At 35.1% G+C, this 12,164-nt stretch overlaps 1 pseudogene; it reads left to right on the top strand.

Moving 5' to 3' along the window:
* The window catches only part of LOC131160761 (multiple organellar RNA editing factor 8, chloroplastic/mitochondrial-like), a 32,639-nt pseudogene extending 20,935 nt beyond the window's left edge, over positions 1-11,704 (top strand).
* The last annotated feature ends 460 nt before the right edge of the window (positions 11,705-12,164 follow it).

Genomic DNA, 12,164 nt, shown 5'->3' with positions numbered 1-12,164 from the left:
ATTTTTTTGATAATGTCTCGGCTTCCAATCTGCAGGCTTTCCATGAATCTCGCAGCAGGTTTCTTTTGAATGACCTAGCTTTCGACAGTGCTCGCACCATAATTTTCCTTTTTATGGTTTTTGTTCGTATCCTCCTAGGCCTTTTGAAATTAGAGTTGAGACGTCTAACCCACCCGAATTTAGGGCTGGTATTTTAGACCAAACACGATCCAGCTGTGGCTTCAGCATCACGCATCTTTGGCTTTCCTCCCTCCTTACTTCAGTGAACACCTCTCGGGTTGATGGCAGAGGTCGTTGGCCAAGAATTCATCCACGTACATCATCCAAATCTTGGTTGAGGCCGACCAAGAACTAGAAGACCCGTTCGTTTTTGAGTCGTTTTCTGTATCGTGAGCTGTTGCTGGAGCATTCCCATTCTTCTTTGATGCTCAGGTTGAGCTCCTGCCAAAGATGGGTCATCTCCATGAAATACTCAATAAATCATCGCTCGCCTTGCCTCATCTGCCACAACCGGGTCTTGATCTCAAAAATCTGCGAGTAACGTTCGACGTCAGAATATGTCTCACGAACAGCGTCCCAAAAATCCTTCTCCATTGGTAAGAACAAGTAGATTTTCCCGATTGAAGGTTGCATCGAGTTGACGAGCCAAGCGGTGACAATGGAGTTTTTGGACCTCCATTTTTGCAAGGCTACAACTTCGGTTTAGTCGGGTTTCCTCCGTTCGCCGGTAAGATAACCTAGCCTCCCTTTTCCTTCAATTACCAATTTTATGGATTGAGCCCACTCACGAAAAAAATTTCCATTTAATTTTTCCACTGCGAGTGAAAAAGTTGTGTTGTTTAGCCCATTCGAACCTCCAACGGATGTGATCTCTGAATCGCCATCGATATTTTCAGCAGGGGTCGACCCTTTGCTGTTGATGGTGCCGTTGGTGATGATGTTGGTCATAGTTAGCTAAGGTTAAGAAACCCTAGCTCTGATACCATGTTAGCTGAATTCAAATTCTATTCAACTCTATGTAAATTAACATTATGTACATCCCAATCTTATAATACAATCACCTATTCTAATAAGGAAATAATCTCCCTACAAAATAATATATAATCTCCTACATTTACACACTTTCCTAATTTACCCATTATACACAAAGATACTCAGGATTTTGACAGTATATATATGCATATATGTTGTTTATGGTATGGTCGCACTCGTCAACAAGGAGATACCAAGAGTCAGGAAATTTTAGAGTTCAAAGACTTGTCGATGAGTGGACAGAATCATCGACGAGTGGCCTTTTTTGGCTCGTCGACAAGTGTCCTGTTCTCGTCGACAAGTGGTCGCTGGGCTGTGAGAAAGAATTTAAATTTTGAATTTAAATGTTGGAGTGGTTGGATTTTCGAAGGGAAACCTACGAGAGGTTGTTATATATGTTCTTCTGAGCATATTTAATTTCTATATGTAAGAGAATAGGAAAGGGTGACAGAATGAGAGAAGATCATTGTATTGTGAGACTTTGATTTTCATAGTGAATCTCTTGCCGATTGCTCCCGTGGGTGTAGGCTTCGTCGAACCCCGTAATTCCTGGTGTCGTTGCACTTATCTTTACTCTCTTTATCTTGCTATGGTTGTGAAATGTTTCTGTTTATCACCATTTTGTTTGTTACAAGTATGTATGTGTGATCTTTTATACAATGTTCATTCCGCTGCACATTGTTGAGAGAGGCCGCCCTATTTTCACAACAATATATTAGTATATGTACAAATGAATGTATGTATGTATGTAAAAAAAATAAATTTTAAAAATGATAAAAATGAAAGGAAAATTTAAAATGATTTCATTCTTCTAGTTTTGACAATAAAAAAAAGGTGAAATGAAAATAAACAAAGTATGAAATCAATGAAGAAAAATCAAAACTTTTACATTTTTGAAAAACTTTTTCTTAATTATTGACAAAATTAGTTTTTTTTTAAGGGTATATGATATAATGATAAAATAAAAATAAAAAAAGTTGTTTTCTTTTCTTTTCTATTATTTTTTTCTCTAAAATAACATTCTTAAACCAAATACGATCTAACAAGGGTAGTTCGCTCTATAAATATATGAAAGATAAATTGAGCTAATGGGCTAAAGAGGTAACTAAACTGGCTTACCAAGAAACAAGGAGGAACAACACGAGGAGACAGAGAGGAGAAGAACCCTTCATATTAGGCATTGGAGTGTTCCAATATTCTTGTTAAGTCTCAACCCGAAAACCCGATAGTTGTGAAGATTATACAACATTTTCTAAATATCCATTACTTTATAATCACAAGTTACAAAACATTTTTAGTAATCAAATAAATGCTAATTTTTGTTATCCTGCCTGAAAAAATCAATTAACAATGTTATTATTATATGGTCGGTGCTATAATCACTCATAATCAATATTTATTTATTTAGGTGAGTGCTATGATATGGGTCCCATCTATTTATACCATATTTAAAACTATTGTCAGGAAGGTTTTCAATTTATTTTTGTATTCTTAAATTTCTTAAAAATCGTAAAACATCTATTTTTCACAATGATTGAAAAATTAAATAGTTAATTATCCATGCATTGCACAAATCTCTTCTAGATATTAGTAGAAACTCACGCAATGCACAAATAGTTAACTTATTTTTTTAAGTATTATGAAAAATATATGGTTTACGATTTTACTAGCAAATTATTAACATAAAATTAAAATTTAAAAATAATAATAATGAATTGAAAATGGTATGTGGAACCCATATCCCCTACATTACCCTCTACTGAATTTTTAATTCAATGGTTTCCAATAGTGTGTATAGACATCCTTGGACTTGTATCATAGAATTGACCTAAACAAATAAATATTGATAGCACATACTAGCAATGTTAATTGAATTTTTTAAATAAGATAATAGAAGTTAGCATTTATTTGATCACTAAAGAAGGATTGAAACTTGTGGTTATAAAGATGTAGGTATTTAGAAAATATTGCATATTTTTTACAATCATAGAGTTGAGACACAAAATATTGGTATGTCCAACATGAAGGATTCTTATCCTTTGCTTCACCATGCATCGCTCCTCCCCGTTTCTTTGTTAGGTAAGCTAGCTTAGCTATCTCTCTAACCCGTTAGTTCATTTTTTATTCCATATGTCTATAATTTAGATTGTGCTTTTAGGCCCTAGTTAGACAAAAAAATTTATTTTAGAAAAATAAGATGATAGAAAATGAGAAAACTACTTTCCATTGTATTTCATCTTTATATTGAATACCATTAAAAACAAAAAAAAAAATGTATCAATACTTAAGAAAAAAATTTCAACAATGTGAAAATATAAATTTTTGTTCATTTATTTCTTGCATTGTTTATTTTCATTTCACCTATTTTTTATTGCCAAAAATAAAAGAATGAATTCATTTTAAATTTTCCTTTCATTTTTATTATTTTTAAATTTTCAGGTAAACCTTTTTTACATGCATGCATACGTTCATACATACATACATATATACATACAAACATTCATACATAAACACATGCATATGTCTAATGGAAAGAACCTTAATTGTTGTATCAATCCAACATAGTTGAGTGATCAATCGAAGAATAAGTGCAATAATTTGTAGATAAATTCTTTACTCGACCATTTGCACCACATTGGACATATTGTTGCTATTTTTGAAAAGAAGGATGACCCTCTTTAGTTATCTATTGATTATGCACAGTTAGACGATGTGACTATTGTATGTAACAAACATCGATCTATTGCCTCACACAATAACTTATTTGACCAGATTTAAGATATTAGTGCTTTTAATTTCTTAGATTGACTTGCAGTCAAGCCACCACCATTGGAGTATGAATGATTCTAATGTTCTCATGCAAGATATTTTTCCAAACTCTTTGAGAACAATTTTCAACTCATCAATTGAGTTGAAGAATTGGGTGTTTCATTCATGTCGAATGAAAGAATTATTCTCATTGACTAAAAGAAAATTTTGTAATCAATACTAAACCATTGCAATGGTGGCGAAGACAGGGATGGGGCTACTCGTAGTTGTCGAGATGCTTATTACCTCGACTGCTCTCATTAACTATAAATTATTTATTTTTTTGCACAAAAAATTGTTCAATTGTTATGATTTTGTTTAATTTTTAATCCAAAAATATCAAAAGTGCAAGGTAGTTAGGCCAAAAAGAGCTTCTTGTTTTCCTTTTTGAAAAGAATAGCTTGGATCTGAGGACTGATGCCCCATTATTTGAAAAACATTTTCGCAAAAACCACTTGGATTTGAGGACCAATTCCCAAGTATTTGAAAAATATTTTTGTAATAACAATTTGGATTTGAGGAGTAATGCGTCAGTATTTGAAAAATATTTTCTCAAAAACCACTTGGATCTGAGGAGTAATGGTCAGTATTTTTGCAATAACCACTTGGATCTGAGGACCGATGCCCCATCTTCAAAGTAGAATCTTGACCATTTAATGCGTCAAGATCTGACCACTTGGATTTGAGGAGTAATGCATCGGTATTTGAAAAATATTTTCTCAAAAACCACTTGGATCTGAGGATCGATGCCCTAGTATTTGAAAAGTATTTTTGCAATAACCACTTGGATCTGAGGACCGATGCCCCATCTTCAAAGTAGAATCTTGACCATTTAAATTACTAGACCATAAGGACTTGAACGAGCGGGAACAAAAATGGGTTTGCAAAATTTATGCAAGAAAACATGTATCTCATGAATGAGTGGGTGCATGACATGATGATATGTATGCATGTTGTTTCCTATCATTTCTAATGCTATGCATGCAATACATGGCAACCCTTTCTATCCTGACACTTGTTTGATCAGAGAACAAAACTCTATAACTCCAGCCATGATGTATCTCAAAAGCTCAATCTTTGCTATCGATGCCCCAGTTTATGAAATGTCAATCTTATGCAAAAAATATCAACTTTATTTCTTGATGTGAATGCCCCAGGCCTTTTGCAATCTCAGGACTTGACGTATCCTCTATCTCAGGCAAACTATGGACTTGTTCATCTTGAGAATTTTGGAAATGAGTTTCATTGAATTTATTTGACCATGACATTCTTTTAAGACCACTCCTTTATTGTTTAAACCATTTTGAATTAGAATGAATAGATATGCAATCAAATAATACGATTTCATTATGGATGAAAATGAAAGGTACAACCATGTCAGTTTACCTAGTTTCTCTACTTGTTTGATAGGAAATGGCTTTACTAGTATTTTGACATCGCGTAGTTATGATACCAACTTTAAAGGACTAATCAAAAGGTAGCCACTCAAGATTTCCACCATTTTGATGACTTGGACTGATTTTGCTCGTCTACTATCCAATTCTGATGTAAATTTGATGTCATCCTCAATGATGTTCTCATTTCAACCCTTTTATCCTAAATTATGGTAAGTATCTCTTCAGTGTTCTGATATCAGGGGGGACTTTCAGACATAGGACGAAACGTAGGCTAAGGATATAGTTTTTTATTAAAAAAAAAAAAAAAAAGGAAACCAAGGCTCAAAAATCCCTTCCCAGAATAATATTTTCCACCCCTAGTGTTGCAAAATATTGACCATACTTGCCATTTGGACAAGTTACGTACGTACTTTATTAGGATCAGGTCATAACATAGTTTAGACTCAACAATGAGTCTGACCACTCATTTGAGACAACAATATATGTCAATCTGGTCAAGACTTTTATTTGGACCATAATATAAGTTGAGGGTATTGAGTAAAGAAGAAAAAGATTTTATGAAGCCCAAAATCATCAATTTTATCAAAGATAATCTTTGGCCAATGATCATTTACGAAACATGACCCCGATTATTTTGCTTTTTCTTTTGTACTCCCCCTCTTTTACTACATCTTATGCTTTTTTTATTGTGAGGGGGCTTAGTTCATTCATTTTTTTTTCAACTCTTCATGTTAATCTTTCTACCATTGCTCCAGTGTGGGGGATTTTCCCTAGATGGTGTATTGAAGAAAGAAATTTTTCAGGCTTAAAAGGGTTGTCAAGGGGTTTTTCTTTGATTCCCTTTTTAGGTAGCAGAAAAAAAAAAAGTCTGTCATCCTTTTGCTCGATAATTATTGCCTCAAATGAATTGTTCAAACACTAAAGGACTCAAACCTTGGTTAAAAATTTCTACAAACTAACTTTGAGAAAGAGCTGGTTCAAATTCAAGCTCAAATGGGTTACCAAATGGTAAATGCATTATTTGGTTCTTTTTAGATACACTTGTTGACCAAAAAAGGCCACCCATCATTTGATCAAAATATGATAAGACGTTATCCACAATTTTAGAATAAAAAGTGAAGAAATTTTATTGATCTTATCGAGTGGTTCACAATACATCAGGAAAACATCTTTTTACAGTGTCATAATTGATAGGGTGCACTAAACCATTTCCATCCATAGCAAATCTTCTCCTAATAACGTATGGTCCTTTATAATTCAAAGTCCATTTTTCACAAGGATCACTATGGAACGTTGGTAGACTTGCCAAGACTTGGGTCCTTAACTACTAAAAATACAATTTATAAAGCCTAACTAATCCCAATTTCTGTAGAAAGTAAGAAAGTCAGGTGTCGATCCACAAGGACTGAAGTGCAGTTATGAGACACTTCCAATCTAGTTTATTAAAGCTTTGTGTAAAAGAAAGTAAAAAAAAGATATTTTGATATGTTTTTCTAACAACCTACTGAAAGCATGTAACTTTTACTTTAACCCTACCCCTACAAAGCAGTGCTCGGTTATGAATCTAACTTGATTATCATGTGCGTAAACTACGTTCGGTCAAGCTAGATGGTGAAAGGAGTCGTTCAAGGGCATAGGGTAGGAAAGGTGCACCAATCGTTTAGAGCACGATCGGGAACCGGAGTATACCTCATCTCAACGATCACGAAAAACCTTTTTAGTATATGTAGCCTACTACGTATATCTGACTAAATCAATAGTTGTGTTATCCTATCCCTAAGACTTCATCACAATCCAAGCATTAAAAGTGCATGAAAGTAAAAGAAAGTAGTAAAGGAAAGCTTGTAAAAGAAAGCGGTAAAGATTAAAGCATGTAAAAGATCATTCCATTGCATTCAAATCGTCTGTTATTAACGATTGGAGCTACAACCAAACGATCATCTATCTACTTGGAACCACAAGAGTTTCGCAGGTTGTGTCATAGGCCTTCGAATACTTCTTGCACGAACCAGAACAAGTATTAAAATCCACACTAATTTCTACTCTAAGTGTCTCTCAATGACGTCTTAAGTTTGTAACTAATCTAAGAGAGGCCAAAGAGAAACCCTGAGAGCATCTTCAAAGCTTATATTTATACCCATTAAGGTGTACAAGGTTTGAATTTCAAAATAGGAAAGTTTGCAGCAAATCTCGCGCAGAAGATCGTCGCTGTCGACCAAGTCGCACCTATGCTTTCCCTTGGTCGAGCCCTGGTCGAGATTCGCAGGAAATCAGGAATTCAACTTAAGATCCTCTCAACCTAGTTGAACCATTGGGTCTTGCTGGTCGAGTTGATGGTTGAGACTTGCAAGATCTCGATCTTCAAGAAATCTTAGGAACTCGACTTGGTCGCCCTTCATGGTCTCCCTAGTCGATCTGTTGGTCAAGACTCTCGGCATCTCTGATTCAGTCAGCTTCAGTGTCTCAACCTGGTCACCCCTGAGGATTAATTTGTTGAACCTTATAGCATTTCGTCCTTAGTTCGAACCTTAGAGTCTGCAACTTGTGACTGGGTCACCCATTGTGTTGCTGGTCGCACCACATGGTCAAACAGAGTCTTTTCTCCTTTGATGTGTGTTGAGGCTCTGAGAGTTTGGCTAAGCATCTGATTTGAGCTATAATTGTCCCAAGTACTCCCTTGGCTTCTCATAATGCCTAACTCCTTGGTTTTAACCTGTATTTCCTAAAATACGAATAAACCTTACATAACTTTGAACTATGTTAACAAAGGGTTACATACAAGATAAATGAGGATAAAAAAAGGTAAATGGGGGCCTAAAATAGTACATTTTAGGGACTTATCAAACATTGTAGTTCCCTTTTGGCTCCACCAATTAAGATTTTTTTTTTTTTTTTTTTGTCCCATTAAAGTCAAGTATCAGTTCCAAGTCTTCTATATTGATAAAACCATTTAATGTATCACTGCACAAAACACACACACAAAATAGAGAAAATTTGGCACAAGGTGATGTAATGAGACTGAAATGCATTTTATTCAATTTAAAACTCAAAATCATTAGAACAAAGAGATTTATAGGAACCATCCTTTTTAAGAATGAAGGATTTTGTTGATTTTATCACCAATGGGTATTCAAACACATGTTCAATTTTCAATCATCACTTCTTACTTTGAAGTTGACAACTAGTTAATCCTCCAACCTAGCATGGAGCCCTTTTAAATGAACATCCTTTTCTTTCTGAAATTATTTCCGTCATAAGGATGTCCTTGTACTGCTTGCGCCTCCTCATATTTTTTGTCCATTTCTTCCTTCACGGTTCCCTGCTCGATCCTCAAGTTGCTCATTCTTCCTATATTAAAAGCCCCTTCAATTCATTCTCTAGTGATTACCAAATCTGCAAAATTCTAGAGAGCACTTCTGATAAGATGACCAAAATGTGGATCTTAAAGAGTGTTGACAAATAAAGAAATTGCTTCCCTATGCTCAACCGGAGGATGAACTTGTGCTATCATTTCAATTCTCTCCATCAACAAACATATTCTTTGAATGATTCGTTTAACTTTTCTTCATATTCTACAAAGTCAACCTATCTGGAGCTATCTCAATTACATGCCTATACTAGGTAATGAAAGCATGAGCTAGATCCTTCCAAGTGCGAATCTTTACCTAATCTAGCTGAATGTACCATTTTCATAGTTGCCCTAGTCAAACTATCATGGAAACGGTGGATGAGCAACTTATCATTATCGGAATGTGCAGTCATTTTTTGATAATGCATCCTTAAATGAGTTACTGGGAATTTGGATCCACTAAACTTCTTGACATCCGAAACTTTGAATTTTGGGGGTAAAATCACGTTAGGCACCAAACACAGATTAAAAGCATCCATTGAACCAAACATGCTTATTCCCTCTATAGCTCACAAACCTTCCTCCAATGCTTCATATTTGTGATTCATTTCCAAACCAAGGGTCTACTCTTTAGTCATTTCTCTTTTTGTTCCCTTTCCTTGGATATCAAGATTGATGATTGGTGGTGCTTGTGCATTTCCTCTTGGTTGAAATCCCGGGACTAGTGTCATTGGGATAAATAGGTATGAGCTTGGTCCCGAGCCAATTGAGAAATTCACCATATGCTCATTAGCAGGTGTAAATCTTGGTGAAAATAGAGGACCTTCTTTAATTGCGAGATTGCACAGTTTTCCCTTCGCTTATATTAGTGAGAATCTTCATTAACTTATTCAATTAATCCTTAATTTCTTAAACATCTTGACAGATCTCCTCATAACTTTGCTCAAGACCTTTCATGCAGCTTTCCAAATGCTCACCCATGGTCTTGGCTTTCCATCTAGTATTATAAGGATGTAGAAAGATTATCTTGTTTTGCTCAATGTTGGAACTCCTGATTTTAGTTCTACCACCCTGGCACACTGCTTTTTTAGGAAACTAGAACATGAGCAAGGACCCACTAGCTACAGCTATGTATGCATGACTATGCATTAGATTCATAAATGCAATGCAACCTAAAACAACTACTTTGCCAAAATTCCTAGAAAAACCTCATCACACCTAATGAAAACTCCCTGGATATACAATCCTCAATTTAAGATTCAGATTACCTTTCCCACCAACTTACAGTCAAATTTATTTTTCTCTGTTGACTCCTAATAATTGTCTCATCTACTAAGCACTCTCTAACTGATAAATCTTTCCTCAGTAGCCCTACATTTCCTTATAGTCGTATTGTTTCTTTGAACGTCCATTTTTGTTAAGGCAAGACTTGGCAACTAAAAGGTCCCCTCTCGAGAGTGGGAACTACCATTGGGAAGATTAATTTACTTAATGCGTCAACTTGAACAGATTGCCCCATAGTTCCTTCTTTAATCACCTCAATTCTTTTGATTTAACTAATTTTCTAATGATTCTATTGGATTCCAAAATACTATTGAACCTCTATTTCCTCTTCATTGCATACCACTACTGGGTTGTTCATAAGTTGATTTAGGCTTTCCAGAATTTTTGCCAAGTAGTATGCATGTCTAAAATAAACAACACAAAGGAACTCAAAAGACTAGAAAAAATTCAGTACGTGTGTTTCAAGCTTTATTTCTTAGAGGTAAAAGAATCCCAGCATATCCTCTATCCTCGCCTAATGGGCTTGGACAAAGTACAAATTGAGTAGAGTGGTTCACGCACTCCCAAAGACCTTGTCTCATAAAAGCCAACCATATTACACCTCTATCTAATCCTAGAAGGTAAAGTCCGAGTAGAAGGTTCATGAAAGTGTGTGCTCACATATTTAGCCTATCCCCCTAAAGCACACATGTCACCCATCTATGCACATGCTTATTCAAATATATATATCTAGTCAAATATTCACAATCAATTTTCTCAAAATATCAAGGAGTGATTAAAAGACTTATTAAATTCAAATTTGGGATAATTCATAATTAATTAATAGCTCGACTCTCTAATATCCACAATGGATTCGCCAAGCTATCTCAATGTCTTGGAGCAAGGCCCGAAACCGCGAGGATATAAAATGAATTTTGAAAATTTTGATTTGGAGTCGTGACTAACCTATTTTCCTTGGTGCGATTAGAACACCTAATTACTAATCATTTGATTGGTCATTAGACTAAACCTAAGCCAAGAAATTAATAGGCTCGGTCTACTTTTACCAGAATAGGGATCAGGAGATCAGTTATGCGAGGAGAAGGTACTAGCACCCCTTTTACACCCGTTCTACGAATGATACCTAGTTAATTACGAAGTATCCTCAAATCAAATTTAATAACCTAAAATTAACCCCTTTTAAAAGCAATCAAATAAATGACTAAATAAATGAACAAAATTAAAAATAATATTAAAGAACCTCATTGCAATTTAGGAATGTCCAATAAGACCTTCAAATAAAGGGATCTTGTTAGACAATCCCCCCCCCCCCAACAAAAAAAATAGCTAATAGAAGTAAGGTCTAAAATACTTCATTACCCTTTTTTATGTCACTGAGACGCACACACTTAAAAACAAACAAAATCACAAAATTTTAACCAAAATAATGTTTAAAAAAACATGTCCTGATTTTTCAAACTTGAAATTTTCTGTATTTTTTCAAAAGTTTTCTAAAAATTTTCTAGGATTTTTAAAAAAATTTCCTCACCTAAAGATGCTGCTGCAAAGGCAGCAGCTAATACTTGCCGTTGCTATGTGCTACAAATCAGGGCAATTGTGTGCTGCAAATTGGGGTTGTTTTGTGCTGCGCAAATTGGAACTAATGTTGCTGTAAATTTGGGGCAGGTGTGTGCTAAAATTTGGGCTTTCTGTTCTAATGTTCAGATTTAATTTCACTTTCTGTCCCTGTCAGTCTGTCATTTGCAAAATCAACTCCACTGTATGTCTTCTCTCATCCACCTTTTTGGAAGATGATAGTGATGGTGGTGATGATGATGATGATGATGATGTGTGATCAAGGTGATCGATCCATGAATGATTTGTTAGATGATGTTAGATGATGACATTTTATTTTCACTACTAATATTTTGGTCTCCTTTTCGCTTTTAAGCCCTCTTCATGTAAATATTTTTGTCCCCCAAATAGATTTTGAAATTTCAGTGAGATTCGTGGATCTCAACGAAGTTCAGCATAATTTTGTCATATTTTATTCAAATTTGCACAAATTTAGAAGCAAAAAAGTGCTGGGAAAAATGATATTTTGAAGTAAAGTTTTCTTCGCTTAACGGTAGTATTGCTTTTTTTTTTTGGATTACGCACCGGATTTTCATGTGTCTGTTTTACGGTGCACATGACTAATCCTGCGCCCCTTGAGGCCGATCTCACAACTCCAAAGGGAGGTAAATTTTAGGAATCTAAGGACGGAAACGAACCCGGGAGAGTTTGAATACCTGATCTCATGAGAGGCACTCCCA

Source organism: Malania oleifera, chromosome 7, assembly GCF_029873635.1.
Source record: "Malania oleifera isolate guangnan ecotype guangnan chromosome 7, ASM2987363v1, whole genome shotgun sequence".
Taxonomy (NCBI): Eukaryota; Viridiplantae; Streptophyta; class Magnoliopsida; order Santalales; family Ximeniaceae; genus Malania; species Malania oleifera.
Note: the sequence above shows the minus strand (reverse complement) of the source record. Positions and strands in the feature narration are given on the sequence as shown.